At 34.1% G+C, this 13,285-nt stretch overlaps 1 long non-coding RNA gene across 1 annotated transcript in view; it reads right to left on the bottom strand.

Moving 5' to 3' along the window:
• Positions 1 to 13,285, bottom strand: part of LOC129035598 (uncharacterized) — a 163,814-nt gene that overhangs the window by 81,791 nt on the left and 68,738 nt on the right. The window contains exon 3 of the long non-coding RNA XR_008502245.2: positions 9,427 to 9,504. This is a non-coding gene — a long non-coding RNA (uncharacterized LOC129035598). The remainder of the gene's footprint in view (positions 1 to 9,426; positions 9,505 to 13,285) is intronic.

The following is a 13,285-nucleotide window of genomic DNA, read 5'->3' as shown; positions in this document are numbered from 1 at the left end:
AAATTGTGGTTTGCAACTGAGCTATCAAATAAATCACCCTCTAAAGGAGACAACAATAGAGAAGATTTTGGCTTTAGCCATTGGGTAAAGATAAGCATTCAAAATGAGACAATGAAGGCTAGGGTAGATAATAGCTTATCCAGCAGAGCGATGTTTCCAATTAATGTTAATAGAAGCATATAGAATTTCACAATACTGCTGCTAGCCATACTTAGAATTTTGTTAACATCTGTATGCCTATCCTTTATTCAACACCTCGAATAAAACAGTGGGGAAAAATTGAATCAATGCTTCTTTATCGAAGGTAAGGGAGATTTTAATTGAGAATCACATTTTTAAAAAGTGGTTTAGAAAAAAGTAAGGTGGTTTCACATTGCTCTTTATTACACAGATAATTCTTACATAATTTTTGACCCCATTAATCTGCTAATTAAATATCACAAGTGTCTGAATCTGTGGGAAACATTGGACATCTAGAAATGAAAAGGCAGATGCAGTAACTGCAAATTATGGTACCCCATAGTAAATGCAATGTAGGGAGATTACGAGGTGCTATGAGAACATGTATGAAAGTTACTTAACCCAGGCTTAATGGTTAGGAAATGCCTTCTAGTGAAGGAGAACTAAATCAAGAACAGAAAGAAAGGTGGGGGTTAAGCTAAAAGGATGGGGGTTGGGGGTTAAAGTTTATGATAAAATTAACTGCATGTGCAAAAACCTGTAATAAGGATAAAATGCTTAAATCACTAGAAGAAGTTAGCTTTGATAGAATCCTAAGAGGAACAGGGAGTGAGAGTGATGAGACACATAGCTGAAAAATGATCCAGTGATACTTGAATTTGATTATAGGAACTGTGGATAGTTATTGAAGGCTAGATGTGATCATCCTTGGGTTTTAGAGAGGTTCCTTTAGTTCATTGTGGAGAATAGATTAGAGGAAGGCTCAAACAGAGGCAGGGAGAGCTTTCGGTAGTCCACGTGACTCTAGAAAAGGGTAGAGGCCAATAAGAGAAATAGGCAGATTTGACAGATTTTTGAGGTGGTACTGACAGAACTTGGTGATTAATTGGAGTTGATGATAAGGGAATAATAAGAAATAAGAGTAACATCCAAGGTGAATCTTGCTGTTGGTAAGTGGGACTAGCGTATTGTAGTGCCCTTGAATGAGGTGGGAATTACTGGGACACAGATATGGAAGAAGATAAAAGTTGTGTATAAGGAACACGTTTACAATAGGATTTAGGTAAGTAGCTGTATGTAACCATCTGATGTTCACGGGAGTTCCTTGGGCTGAGGTTATGTTTTTGAGAGTCATGAATGTTTAGATATTAATTGGAATCATAGGGGTGAATGAGGTGTCTTATTGTATAGAAAGAAAAGAGATGAGGGCACAGCATAAGATTTTCTGGAGGAAAAACATTGAACAGAAAAGCATACATCAAAAAAGAAAAAGCTGGGAATGTGGAATGAAAAGAAAATGGAAAATTCAGGGAGAATTAGGACAAGTGTGGAAGTTTGCTTGATATGAGATGGGTCTTTCATAGAATGCAACAGATAAGAGGGCGGGGTTAGTTATACATGGGGGAAGAGCAGAGTTGCTTCACTAAATCATTTTATATCTAAGACACTAAGACAGAACAGGAAGCAGGTTGAGATTACCTGACTTCAGATTATAAAACGAGTAATTCCAGTTGTTATCTGGCAGATAAGTTTGCTGTTCTGATCTCCCACAGATACTATATTTTGAGAAACTATATAAAATTTTGATTATCACTAGATCTGGAATTCTGATATAACACAATCAATTTCATGTCTCTGTTGATGTGGTTTCAATGTTTTAATAGTCAGTCTAAAGAGTTTTTGCCTTTTTAAAATGACAGAACACAATAGCAAAACCATCAAGTATCAGATTTCAGAGATTTGGTCAGTCCTATCAATGTATAAATATAATGGGTTGGATGTTTTTATAAGAAGTATTACCACTAATATTTTTATATTTTTCTTCTCTGTCTGTAATGATGCAAAGCAAGAATTGGGATTTTTGCTCTTTAAGCATTTTTGCTAAAATTTTGTAAAATGTGTGAATTTTAAAATCATCATTCTTCAGTGTCATGTATTTTTTACAATCTAATAATAATTGTCACCCAAAAATCTTTTTTTTTGTTGTTGTTTTGCTGTTTTTGAGAATTTGAGGAGGAATAACACTGTTAGAAAATATATTGGGTCTCAAGTTTCCCAATGAAAGCCCTAGTTCTTAAAATTATATTATGCTTGAAGATGAGATCTGCTTCAACATATAAAAAAGCAGCATTCTCAAATACTTTTAAAATCAGAGTTCACACTTTGATCATACATTTCCACTTTATCTTTTGAAATGTTCAATGTAACTGACAAAGACTGCTGCATCACAGCCTAAAATCAAAGGACTTATTATTTCTATAATCTAGGAATTAGGTATGGAGTTTTCATTTCTTATAAGTGCATAATAGGGAGATAACACTTGCATTTTCAGATTAGTTGGCACAGCAGCAAGTAGCAGAACTGGCCTGTGAAAGTAATGATATTCCGACAAATATTTTCACTTAAAATTAACATTTTGTTTTGCTCTTTAAAATAGACTGTATTTTTAGTTCTTTCAATATGTTAAAATTTAAAAACTCTCTACTGCTCCTTGCAGGAAGCATGAATGGATTATATAAAAGATCATATACTCATATTTAGAGCCAACAAAATTATTGTACTTTTTTTCTTAATATATAAATTAGGGTAGACACCCACTCTAGCTAAGCAAAGGAAAAATAAAACTGCAAACTTTCAGTGGCTTATTTTTTTCTTACGTAAAGCTTGATACAAATCAGGCAGCCTTTTTTGATCTTAGGCTACAACATGTAGAACATGGTACTTAGGAATGCTGCAATAAGAAGAGGAACACTGGTGGTGAACTGTGTTGGCAAGAACAGGTTGAATAGCTGGAACCTAACTATGGAAAAGGCTGAGGAAAGCACAACACACAAAATACTAAGTACTGATTGCTTCTGCCACACTATGTGCTTTATAAAACTGGAAGGTTAGTGAAAAAATCCAGATTCAAGAAAGCCTACAACCAGGAAGATCTGGAGAAAGAAGGATCTTAAGGAAAGAACTAAGTCTTGGAGACTTTCTGTTTTCATCTTCTACTCTTCCTTGTTTGGATAATTTGCTTATGTGGTTTGTTGCAGGTTTTCAGTTGTGTTTTTCTAAATAATTTGTAGAAGCTCTTTATATATTCTGGATGTAAGCCCTTCAAAAATTATGTTTTGCTTTGCAAATATTTTCTTCCATCCAACAGTTGTCTCTTCACTCTGTTGATTGTTTCCTTTGCTGTGCGACTTTTCAGCCTAATGCAATTCCATTTGTGTATATATGCTTTTGTTTTTTTGTTTTGGAGATAATATTCATAAATTCTTTGGAAGGCTTATGTTAAGAAGCTTTCTCCTATGTTTTCTTCTAGAAGTTCCAAAGTTTCAGGTCTTAGATTTAAGTTTATTATTCATTTCGAGTTGATTTTTGTATTTGGGGTGAGATAAAGATCCAATTTTATACTTTTCATATGGATATCCAGATTCCCAGTACCATGTATTGAAGACCCTGTCCTTTCTCCATTGTGTGCAAGGGGCTATTATTCAAAATATTTAAGAAACTCAACGTAATAGCAAGAAAACAAATAACCTAATAAATGAGCAAAGAGTCTGAATAGACATTTTTTCAAAAGAAGGCATATAAATGGCCAATAGATATATGAAAAAAAAATGCTCAACATCACTAATCATCAGGGAAATACAAATAAAAATCATGAGATATCACCTTACACTTGTTAGGATGGGCAAAAGGACAAGAGATAATCAGTGTTGGTGAGGATGTAGAAAAAAGGGAACTCTTGTGCACTTTGGCGGGAATATAAATTACTACGATTATTATGAAAAATGGTATAGAGGTTCCTCAAAGAATTAAAAATAGAACTACTGTATGACCCAGCAATCTCACTTCTGGGTATATATCCAAAGGAAATGAAGTCAGTATATCAAAGAGATATCTGCACTCCCATATCCATTACAGCATTATGTAATAACCAAGATATAGATGCAACCTAAGGATAGATGAATAAAGGAAATTTGACGTGTATATTCAATGGAATCTTATTTGGCATTAAAAAAAGAAAAAGCCCTGTCATTTGTGACAACATGAATGAACCTGAGGACATGATGCAAGTGAAATAAGCCAGACATAGAAAAACAAATACTGTATGGTCTCACTTATATGTGGAATCTAAAAGTGTTGTACCCATAAAAGTAGAGAGTAGAATGGTAGTTGCCAGGAACTGAGGATGTGGAATGGAGAGCTGTTGGTTCAAGGGAACAAATTTTCAGTTAAAAGGAATAAGTTTATAATAATGCAGTTAATAACATGCAGTTCATAATAATATATTGTATATTGGAGACTGTATTAGTCTGTTTTCCTGCTGCTGATAAGGACAAGACTGGACAATTTACAAAGGAAAGAGGCTTAATTGGACTTAACAGTTCCACGTGGCTGGGGAAACCTCACAATCATGGCAGAAGGCAAGGAGGAGCAAGTCACATCTTATGTGGATGGCAGCAGGCAAAGAGAGGGTTTGTGCAAAAAAACTCCCATTTTTAAAACCATCAGATCTCATGAGAACCATTCACTATCACAAGAACAGCATGGGAAAGACAACACACCCCCCTCCACCCCCGCTCACATGATTCAGTCATCTCCCACTGGGTCCCTGCCACAACACGTGGGAATTATGAGAGCTACAAGATAATATTTGGATGGGGACACAGAGCCAAATCATATCACAAGCCACACAGTTAAGACTAATATATTGTGTATTTGAAAATATCTAACAAAATAGATTTTAAATGTTGTCACCGCAAAAAGATAAGTACGTAAGGTAATGAATATGTTAATTACTTTTATTTAATTCTTCCACATTGTGTACAGATATCAAAACATCACATCATACCACAGAAATGATATTTTTGTCAGTGAAAAGTAAACAAGTAGCTTTTAAAATTAAAAATGTGCACATATACATGTGTACCCTATGGTTTGATATTACATTACCTCAATTATTTATTTGAAGAACTGACATTCTAAATTATAATGTAGAGAAATTTACCCTTCCCCCATGCTTGTAGATAAGTGTTTTCTGTAACTTGTTTAGAAGTTTCTTTCTCTCGCTCTCTCTCTCTCTCACACACACACACACACACACACACACACACACACAGAAATTCTGTTGGGATTATTGGGAATAAATGAATCTTCAGAACTTAGATTGAAATGGACATCTTTAAAAAATTAAATCTACCAATACATGGACATAGTATATGCTGCTCTTTTAGGGTGTTTTTAAAAGTTTCTATCAATAAAGTTTAACAGTTTTTCAGTAGAGGTCTTATACATCTTATGCGACATATGTTTAAAGATACTTGACATGTTAGATAATTTGAATCTTTAAAAATATTTCCATGACTACTTCTTGCTGCTATATAGAAATAAAATTGATTTTTATATTCTATTTCAATATGACCTGTAAATTCCCTAAATCTTCTTAATAATACTAATGGTTTATCTGAATTTTTTTTATATTTTCAATACACACAATCATTTTATTTGTGAATAGTGAAATTCACTTTTTCTCCTTTTTCCAGCTCAGTAACTTTATTTATGTTTTTCTCTCTTTTTATTTGTTTATTTTTTACTGCTTAGGAACTTAAAAACTGAGTTAAATAGAAGTGGCAATAAAGATTACAGTTTTCCTGATCTCAAAAGAAACAGTAATTTTTAAAATCATAGTATATTTTCTATGGAGTTTTATTTTTATGGACATATACCAGATCAAGAAAACTTTCTTCTATTCTAGTTTGCTAAGATTTGGATTTCACAGAATATTTCTGCATGTATTGAGATAATCACATCCATTTTTTAAAATTTGTTAATGAAGCAAAATGCAGTATTGAAGCAACCTCATATTCCTGAAATAGACCTGAACTTGGCTGTCATGTATTATCATTTTTTATATTATTATTATATGTATTATAAATTTTAAATTTGCAAATATTTTGTTTAGAATTTTTGCATTGGGATTAAGGTTGGCCTTTACCTTTTTTTTCTTTAACTTTGCTCATCCCTATTTTATTTTTGTTCAAGATTCATAAAATGCATGAAATGATTTGCTTTCTATTTATTTTTCTCAAATGTTTGGTTAAATATATCAGAGACATATTCTCCATAGAAGGTTTAAAATTACAGATCCATTGTCTTCAGTAAATAACGTTTCAGGTTTTCTATATCTGTTTTGTTAGTTTTGGTAAGTTATAATTTTCTAGGAATGTGCTTAATATACATGCACTTCAAAATAAATTTAGTTATAATGTTGATTATAATCTCCTTATTAGCTTTTTAATGACTAAAGGATCTATACTGATGGCTTTTCCAAGCCCGGTACTGGATGCTTGAATGTTCACTCATTTTCTTGTCTGTCAGCCTCAGCAGGAGTTTGTCAATTTTACATTTGGCTTTTTTCTTTGTTTTTCCAATGAGTTATTTTGGCTTTGAGGACTTCAGATATATTTGTTTTTAATTTTACTATTTTCTCAATAATATTATTAATAGCTATTAATATTATTACTTTTCTGTTGGTTTTCTATCTTCTTTTTTCTAATTTTATGAGATGGATGCTTTCACTATTTCTCAGTCTTTCTAAATACATAGGTAAAGTTACAAGTTTTGTGTACTACTTTTGATATGTAGTGTTTTCATTTTCCATAATCTTCAACATTTAGGAATTGTTTAGTTATTTTTTTGTTACTAATTGCTAGCATAAATTCATTATGGTCAGAAAATAAACAGTGTATTTTAACACTTTGAAATTCTTTTAGAATTGACTTCATAGCCCACTATATAGTTAATTTTAGAAAATGGTTTTATGTGTGCTTGCAAGGCAGCTATATTCTGCAATTGTTCCATTATCATGTTCAAATATTCAGTTTTTCCCCAGTTCCTTTGTGATTTACTAGAGAGGAATATTAAGAGCATCCACTCTAATTATCAATTTTTCCAATTATCATTTTATCTCTGTTAATTTTTTTTTAATATTCAAGACCAATTATTAGATATTAAAAAATTGAAATGTTTAGTCTTGGTGAATTAAACTATTATTATGAAGTGACCCTCTTCATTTCTAATGTTTTTGCCTTAATGTTGACTTTTACCAATATTAATATATTTCAACTTTGTTACTTTTTGTACAAAAAAAGTTTTCCTAGCATTTAATTTAAATATCTATATTATTTATGTTTATATTATTAATATTTAAATATTTCCTGTGTAAATATGTTATAAAATTTAATGCAATCTGACAATAAAAATACTAGAACATCAATTTCTTATATTAAATACAATTTGTTATACTAGACTTTACAGTTTGGCTTTACAATATGTTTCTCTTTGTTCTGCCTGTTCTATTTCTAGTCTTCTGTTTTGAAATTATTGTATTTTTTCTCTGGCTATGTTATTTTGAAGTTAAACAATCTAATTCTCTTTAGTTGTTAAGATATTACCACACACTTTTCTGACTTAAGCTAGTCAATTATTTTACCCTCCTCCCAGATAACATAAGGACTTTAGAACACATTAACTTCCATTAAACCATTCCAAACATGATTGTATTCTATTCTCTCTCTCTGTGTTTTTCTGCCTGAATAACTGCCTTTGATACTTTGTGACGTTCGGGGCTGTAATGGTAAATTTGCCAATTTAAAAAAAATTTCAAAATGTCTTCATTTTACCCTCATCCTTGAAAAGTATCTTCTCCAGATATAGTTCAGGTTGCAATTATTTCAGCTCTTTGAAGATATCATTTTATTACCTTTAGCTTCCATCCTTGCTCTTGATACTTCAGCTAGAAATGTAACTGCTCTTTTTTGAAACTAATCTTTTTTCTTAATGCTATAGTCTGACTGTTTCCACCTATTTAAAATTCTTATGCTGAAGTCTAATCTCTAATGTCATGGTATTAAGAGGTACGGCCTTTGGGAGTTTATTGGGTCATTAATAACCCTTATAAATGGAATTAGTGTCCGTATAAAAGAGGCCCAAGAGAGCCTGTTTGCCTCTTCCATAATGTTAGGTTATAGTGAGAAGTCACTATCTACGAGTCCGGAAATGGGCCCTCATCAGAAGCTGAAATTGCCTGTGCTTTAATCTGGGACTTCCCAAACTCAAGAACCATGAGAAATACTTTTTTGTTGTTCATAATCTATCCAGTTTATTGAATTTTGTTACAGCAGCCTGAAAAGACTAAAATATTTTAATTGCTTTTTAACATTTTTGTCTTTGCCTTTTTTTCTGTACTTTTACTCATATAATAGATGTAGATTTCATTTACTTACTTGAGAAACAATACTTTTTACCCATAATCTCATAAAATATTTCATTACCACATTTTATTATTCTTCCAGGATTCCAAGATTATCCTTACCATAACTTCCCTCTTTATCCTATATGTTTCTCTCCTGTATTTTCTAACTTTTTTGTCTCTGTTCGTCTTTGTAGTTAATTTCTTCATTTTCCCCCTAAATTTGCGTGTTTTCTTGATTGTTTCAATCTATTGATAGTAATATTTATTAATTCTAGAAATTCTATTTGATTCCTTTTTTCTAAGCTATTCAACCACTTTGTATAATTTTAAATCCCCTGCTTAAATTTTCAAGCCTGGCATTCATTTTTATTTCAAAATTTAAAAAGCATAGCTGTTTTATGTTCTAATTGTAAGTAACTCCAGTGTCTATATTCCTGTGTCTCTGTGTCTTTTCGCCTCTATCCTTCTGCTTATTTGAAAAATTACTCACTGTAATTATTTAATGACAGGATATTATTCTCTTCCTTCAGAGGTTATGCTTGACACATGGGGACACTAGCAATTCAGTTACTCCTTAATCTAATTCAATTTTATTTATTTATTTATTAATTTAATTTATTTATTTATGTATTTTTTGAGACGAGGTTTTGCTCTTGTTGCCCAGCTGGAGTGCAATGGCACGATCTTGGCTCACTGCAACCTCCATCTCCTGGGTTCAAGTGATTCGCCTGCATCAGCCTCCCAAGTAGCTGGGATTACAGGCACCCACCACCATGCCCAGCTAACTTGTATTTTTAGTAGAGACGGGGTTTCACCATGTTGGCCAGGCTGGTCTTGAACTGCTGACCTCAGGTAATACACCTGCCTCGGCCTTCCAAAATGCTGGGATTACAGGGATGACCCACCGCAACCAGCCCTAATTTTAAATTTCAAGATTTTCTGGTCCATCCAGATGACTTTGAGACTGGTTACATAGGGAGAGTTTAGTTTCAGTTTACCTTACTCCTGGGGGTATAACCTTTTCAGTATCCATCCAAAATGGTGGGGTGACTTAGTAGATCCCTCCTTGTTGGACCCTAGGGAGCAAGACAAAGATTTTTGTTCCTTTAATCCTCTAAGGCTTCAAAACCTTCAGCTCAGCCTCACCTCATCTTCTGGAAAGGAAAACAACCTTATTGCAAAAGGAGCTCTGAGAGTAGGGCTCACTTTACTTTTCTGGATTCCAGACAATCGAATCTCATTCAGGCCCCTAATTTATTATGTTATTCTTCTCTAGTAAACCTAAAATATTTTGTTCTTAATGTGTCCAGCTTGCGAAGTTGCCTTCAGTGGGAGAGTTGATTAAAATTATCTAACTATTCTGGAATATTTTAATTTTTCCCTTTTTGAAGAGCAATCAGATATTTCAGGGACCCTGTAAGATGTAGGGATCTCAGCTATAGTTCTTAACTTTATAAGACCCAAGTCCTTAACTTTAGCCTCCAAGGAATATTCAAATCCCTTCTCAGGCAGACCATTGAGTCAAGATCAGAGTCTGATGTTTCTAAGACTGTGATGACATTATTTAGTAAATCTATCACTCTTGCTCTACATTCTTTCTCTATTTACTCATGGGGGAACCAACCTTCCTGCCTTCCTTCCTTTATCCTTTCCTTTTCCTTGTTACTCAACTCAACTTCTATTTCTGATGTTGTTTTCCAGAATGTCCGAGTTTTGTGGGGAGGAGACAGAAACTGTGATAGCTTAATTTGCCATGTCGACAAATTCAGAAGTGTCAATTAAAAAGTCAAAAATAAAATCCAGTACTTTAAGAAAAAAGTCAATGTTTTACATTTATATATAAATATACATATACAAAATTATTTGTAGTTGAGCTTTTCAAGCTGCAGATAATCAACTACAAATATCTCTACGAATTGTACACATTTGTCAGATGTATATTTAGCAGTGTGCTATCAAGAGGGAAAACTAGCATGAGTTGTTGGCTCCTTCCGTCAAAATCATCACTAGGGAAACTATAAAAGTGAAAGAAATATGTGGATTCTGGGAATTAAAACCTGCAACAGAAACTACAATAAACCTCCAGAGACACCAAAGGTTGACATGATTTTTGTTGTTGTTGTTGTTGTTGTTGTTACAGAGTCTAGCTCTCTCGCCCAGGCTGAGGTGCAGTGGCCCGATCTCGGCTCACTGCAGGCTCTGCCTCCCAGGTTCATGCCATTCTCCTGCCTCAGCCTCCCCACTAGCTGGGACTACAGGTGCCCACCACCACGCCTAGCTAATTTTTTTTGTATTTTTAGTAGAGGTGGAGTGTCACCGTGTTAGCCAGGATGGTCTCGATCTCCTGACCTGGTGATCCACCCGCCTGGGCCTCCCAAAGTGCTGGAATTACAGGTGTGAGCCACAGCACCCAGCCAACATGATGTTTAGAGGAAGTAGTGGTTATTGCCCCATTTAGGGGAAATGAGTGGAGGGGCACCTGCTGCAGCAGTGAGAATTCTGTCCCCTTCTCCACTGTTTTCCTATCACTTCTTTGAGATGGTATGGCCTGTGCTTTCACTGCAACAGGTTCTACCTTGTTCAGGTGACCACATGTAACATCAGGAATCCTCAAAAGTCCTGGAGCTCTATGTGGTTGATGAAAACTGAACCAAAAAAAATTGTTTTCCTAGGGCATTTACTCTTCCATACTTTCCCTCCAAATTTCTTATTATTGGTGCATTTTAACTTACAGGCACTCCCCCTTCTCAAAGCTGCTTTTTCTGAAGCATTGAATGGGGAATTTTTGAATATAGGAGTTCCCGCATGAGTGCCAACCAAAGAGAATGGTCAATAATATTTTCCTGTCCCTGGGTCTCTCTGCTTTGAACTCGTTCCTTGTCTCTTTCTAAACTCAGTGCTAATACTGGGTCTAGACTTTGGCCCTTTCCTAATACATATTACCAGAACAAACAGTTCATACTCTCCAGAAATATGTTCTCACAGGCCAAAATAACCAAACCCCTGTGGCGTATAATGCCCTCAGAGGAAAAACAGCAAATCTTTGGATTATCTTAACACCTGAATAAAAATTTCTGGAATAGATGGAGTATGTGTGATACTATTTAGTTACAGGATTAATCTTTTCATAAGTATTTTCTTTTGTGATATAACTTCAAAGTTCAGTTTATTCATTTAGGATGGAACACTGGAGAGCAGCACATGCGGGCAGTGAGTGATAATTAGGTACAGCATCACTAAAGACATGCCTCAATACCATCGTTTCCATAAAACTATGTGTATAGGTGATAAGAATAGTTACCATGGATGGAATGCTCATTATATATCCGCCACTGTGCTAGGCAGATGGTACACACTGTTTTAATTCTTAGGTAACTATTATCTACTCAAATGAGGGATGTGAGGCTTAGGAGGTTAAATGACTTATCCAAATCCCAACTGAGAAGTGTATTTCTCAGTTCTTAACCTGGCCAAAGAATTCCTTGGGGGAAACTGGACTATTATCTCAGGTTAAAGTTTTGTTTTTGTATAATGAGGAAGGTTCTATTTGACTGTTATCTGGTAGTGACAGGAAATGGAGGGGAAAGGAGAGTCTCAGACTATTGGTGTCAATGAAACAAAAGATGTGAAGTGCTTATATACTTAGGACTAGTGCATAAATATATTCTCCATATATTGCCAAGCAAAGTTTCCAACCTCATCTGTGGCTATATATATATATTTGAATATATATATATTTGAATATTCTCACTCTTTCAAATTTGCCTTCAATTCTTGTTTTAACTTGTGTTAAAACACAAATTGCTCCTTGAAGTTTTCTGTGTCCCACATTCAGTTGAAGACTATAAGTCCTTTACAGTTTGTTCATGGCAGGTTGAAAACTGTAGTTACCCAGTCTAGTGCTTGGAGCGCAATAGTGGCAATGGGGGTGAGGGGAAAGTTTCCACAAACAATATAAAAATTGGAATAGTCTTGGGTAATAACTTTACATTTTATCCCTCTGGCAATGACAAGTGATGAAGGTGGATCTTAGGAGGCAGCATGAATTCTCATCTATCTTAATCCTCTTTGACAGCATAAAATGTGCTTCTAGGCTATATACAACTTATATTACCAAAAGTTGATTTCACGCCTGAGGAAAGTATAGTGAACAATACCAAAGTTACTATGTTACTAGTTTCATATACTTTATTTAAAGAAATGTGATTGTAATTCTTAATGCCATCAAAATCAGTTTGCAAAGTTTAAGCTTGCCTTTGCAAACTTAGACTTCTTGATGCAATAGAAGTGGTTGCTTCAAGGTGGGAGGGTGCTGTAATAATAGACTGCAGTCCACTTCCAGCTGTTTGTAATTACTGTGAGTCACATCATGAGTCGCATGATTAGGGCTCTATGAAATTAAACTTTTTTAAAAGGTTACATTTCAATTATACTAACATCTGTAAGGAAGCTTATGGGAAAAGAAAAACATGTAAAGTGAGAAATACTAGAATATTAATCTTAGACATTCAAAAGTTTTACAAAGAAATCCCTGAAGACCACATCCCTGTAACAATCTCATTCTGCCATCCTGGGAGTCTATTTGTTCTAAGACTTCAGGATTCAAAGGAAAACATTTTTGGTAAACATTCTCTAGCAGCTGATGTTCATGAAACAAGAAACTTAGTCATTCCCATTACTTTGTTTTAGCACCAGAAATATATTACATATTATTATAACAATCTGCCTTCTCTTTGCCATCAAGTCTTTGCTTAAATGATACCATAAAAGTTGTATTGATAACGGCTAACACTGTGATTAAACAGGTTGTATCAAGCTGTAGATTTCCCTATAATTTTATGATTATTTCCATTTTTA

The sequence above is a fragment of the Pongo pygmaeus genome, chromosome 3 (genome assembly GCF_028885625.2).
Source record: "Pongo pygmaeus isolate AG05252 chromosome 3, NHGRI_mPonPyg2-v2.0_pri, whole genome shotgun sequence".
NCBI lineage: Eukaryota > Metazoa > Chordata > Mammalia > Primates > Hominidae > Pongo > Pongo pygmaeus.
The sequence above is the reverse complement of the archived record's forward strand: the minus strand, read 5'-3'. Positions and strand labels throughout refer to the sequence as shown.